Below are 3,953 nucleotides of genomic sequence, written 5' to 3' on the forward strand. Positions count from 1 at the left end.
AACAGGTGGGAAGCCTGGAACCAGAGAAGGCAGCTGGGGAGGGGTCGGAGGGCTGGCGCCGTGCAGGGGAAGCTGTTCTCACAGGCTCACCAGCCTCCCCTTTTCCAATTTGCAGGCTGCCCTGGTCCCCAAAGTGCATAGGAACTCACACAATCAAAGCACCCTCCATTCAGGGGCAAAGGGGCTTAATAAACTCATTTTCATGAAGGTGCTGAGGACTGAATGCATTTGGTCAAGACAGGGCCGCACCTAGATGTGGTCTTCCACTGGCACAGATCCCTTTTGTCACCTGCCCTCACCCAAGCGCTCAGGCCCAGGAGTCAGGGCCCTGGTAGGCTGCACGCCACACAGGCAGCAGCCCGAGGCACTGTGCAGGCTACTGAGACCGAGGAAGCAGGGCCATACAGCAAAGGAGAGAGGTCTCTATTTTGGGGTTTCCTCAGCCATGTGAGCCTGTGGTCCCTCCTGTCCTTGTCCCATGCCCTACAAGCCAACTCCCTCCCAGTTCTGGAACCTGGCCAGCACTTGAATTCAGAACTCTGTTCCCCAGTTGCTGCTGGACCCTGGCCAGGGGTACAGTGGGGATAAAAGGGAACTCTGGGCCACCTGCTTAGCTCTGGGCCTACAAGGCCCCCACAGTGTTTGGTGTGTGCCTAGCCGCAGACCCTCCCTACTCTAAGCCCTCCCTACTCTACAGCCTTTCTCTGGAGGTTTCCTTTCTATCATCTTGGGAGCTTGGAAGAGGGGAAAAGTGAGTATCTAACCCAACACTCTGCCTTCCTGGCCCAGAGGGAAAGGATGGGGGGTGGAGGTGGACTTTAGAAACAGTTCCCCAAGCCCAGCTGAACTGATGTGATGATCTCTCACCATCTACCCCTTCTGTTCCCTTCACTCCCTCCAGTCCCTCAAAATGCATCTTGGAAGTGCCCAATCTCCCTGCACCAGGGAAGGCCAACACCTCTGAAATCCATGCAGCCAGGCTGCAGGGTCAACCCGTGCATGGGCACATGAGAGCCAAGGCCTCCATTCTGTGACTGCAGGGCCTTTCAGACAGGTCAACCCTGGCATGCTCGAACATCCCGCGTCCTGGACTCCAGCTTCCCTGTTCTATCCTAGGAGCCATGCGATGCCAAAGCCGGTTCCTTCCTCTCCACACTGCAGTCAGAAGCAACAGATTTGATGTATGCACGGCCAAATGGAGGAGCTTAAAACAGAGTCAGAGAAAAAAGTCACAGGGAGATCCATGACACAACCCATTTACATGAATTAAGAGGATATGCACCCTGAACGAGAACGTGCAAGTAGAAAAAAGTATGAAACCTGTGAGAGAGTGATTCCAGAGGGAGAGATAGGCTCAGGGAGGAGAGGGGAGAGGCTGCAGAGGGGTGGAGGGAGGAAGGAAGGTCTTTACACACCACCTCTGCAGGGTTTTTTTCCTAGGAATAAAATTTGGATTTATTTAATGTATATACATAACATATATTTAATATTTTAAAAATTTATTTACTTATATGTGGTGCTAAGAATCAAACCCATTGCCTCACACATGCTAGGAAGTGCTCTACCACTGAGCCACAACCCCAGCCCCTGTAATATATATTTTAAGTGCAAAAGCCTATGCTAATATTTAGTGTACATATAAAGCCTATATTAATATTTTGAAAATATTGATTTTCAAAAATGGGAAATGGTATTGGTGAATAATTTTTTAAAATCAGACTTTTCTCTCATTTTGTGTAAATTCCATTACAAGGAATGCAGCACAAAGGACAACGGGCAGATACAATGTCCTCTTCAAAACACCAGAGAAGCTGGGCCATGGCGCATGACTGTAATCCCAGAGGCTCAGGAGGCTGAGGCAGGAGGATCATGAGTTCAAAGGCTCAGCAACTTAGTGAGGCCCTAAGCAATTCAGTGAGACCCTGTTTCTTAAATAAAATATAAAAACCAAAGGGGAGGGGGCGCTGGGGATGTGACTCATGTTTGAGTGCCCCAGGGGTTCAATCTCTAGTACCAAAACCAAACCAAAACAAACAGACAAAAAACCCACTAGAGAAGCCAAAAAAGAAGTCCCTTCTGGAAGGAAGGGAGCGAGGGAAGAAAAGGAGCCTCAGGAACCAATCTGCAGGGGTGACCCGGGGCCACAGGATCCCCTCAGTGACATTCAAAGGGGCTATCAGTGAGCTTCATATTGCTACCTTAGGCTATTGTGCTGTCACTTCTGTCACTTGTCACTTGGATAGTCACTTGTGTGTCCTTCTACATTGTGATGGCTCCAGGCATAGGATCCATGGCACCCACTTCAGCACCCAACCCAGAGGAGGTACCAATGTAGTGATAATAGAATGATACATCCACAAAATATAAAGACTACTTAAATGCTGCAGAAGAAAGATTTCAAACTCTATACAAAAATGTACAAAGGAAATGAACAGACATTTCCCACAGAGAGACAAAAATGATATGAAAATAGTCCTGAAAGGAAAAGACATTGAACTTTACTTAGATGAAGCCTAGTTAACGACACTGAGACACCGTTTCTCACTCTCAGGTGGCAACAACTGGACAACCCACCGTGGTGGCGAGGTTGTGGGGACTGCTCTCACTGCCAGTGGAGCGCAGAGCTGCACACCCCACAGAGGAGAATCTGTTCACACCTAAGAAAACTACAAACATGTTTGCCTTTCGACCCAGTGAGCCCATTTCTAGGAATTGACCCTGAAGGCACACCACAACAATGTACAAATAAATAAGCACATGTGGTTTGTGGCAGCATTATTTGTAATTGCCAAACATAGGATCTACCTAAGTGTCAAAGTGTCTGAGATTGGTTGAATACACTAGGGGACATCTGCATAGCCAGGTCCATGCAGCCCTAAGGATGAATGAGGTAGCTCTCATTGGACAGGCAGACAGGGATTTGCAGGATTTTTTTATTAAGTGAAAAAACAAAATGCAAAGACAACGCACAATATATTATCTTTCATGTAAGAAACAAGGGAAAGAGGAAAACAGGCCTGTGTCTGACTTTTGCTTTTTTTTCCCCCTTCCAAAAGGAAGCACAGAAAGAATAAATTAGAAACTAATGAAAAGGTCAGCTACAGTCATGGGGAGGGGTACAAAGACAGAAGAAAAGGTTTGTGACAATACTATTTCATGCAATCTTCACATTGGGAATTATGCTAATATCCTATATATTAAACTCAACAAGGATGTGGGAACTTGAAAATTGAGTTTAAGTGGAAATGCATGAATCCAACCATATTTCAAATGAATAAAACAACCACAATGAAGGGGCGAAAAAAAGCAACCTGAGTAATTTTTGTTTACAGACAGAAAGAACAAGAAGTAAGTCTTGATTTCTTCTTCTTTGGCTTTCTTTTTGTAGCAGCATAAAGAGGGTTATTGGAACAATTGACAAATTGGAATACAAAAAAAAAAAAAAAGAATTGTATCAATGTGACAAATGAAAATAGTGGTTATAATGTTTCAACACTACCAAATTTGCTAACTACACTGTGGTTATGTAAAAGAGCATTCTTGTTCTTAGGAAATATATACCAAAGGATTCCTGTGACATTTCTGAATTTGAAATTATTACAAAATACAAAGTAAAAAAAAAAAAAAAGAATAACAATAGCTCTCATATAAGGCTGAGGGTGTAGGTCAGTGGTAGAATGCTTGTCTAGCATGTGCAAGGCCCTGGATTCCATCCCTTGCACCACACACACACACACATACACACAAAAAAAAAGAAGAAGAAGAAGAAGAAAAGAAAGTCTCATGTTCTGGGCACTTTCCATGCTTTGGGCCTGGCTGAGTCTTTTCATCTATTTCCTCATCAGTTCTCCCAACACTCCCAAACAAGAATTTCACTGTACCCGTTTTACTGATGAGGACACTGAGGTTTAGCAAGGTTATATTACTTATCTGAGGTCATATTGCTGGTTATT

Source organism: Marmota monax, unplaced genomic scaffold (genome assembly GCF_021218885.2).
Source record: "Marmota monax isolate L192 unplaced genomic scaffold, Marmota_monax_Labrador192_F-V1.1 WCK01_AAM20220418_F8-fsc00031, whole genome shotgun sequence".
In the NCBI taxonomy this organism is placed as follows: domain Eukaryota; kingdom Metazoa; phylum Chordata; class Mammalia; order Rodentia; family Sciuridae; genus Marmota; species Marmota monax.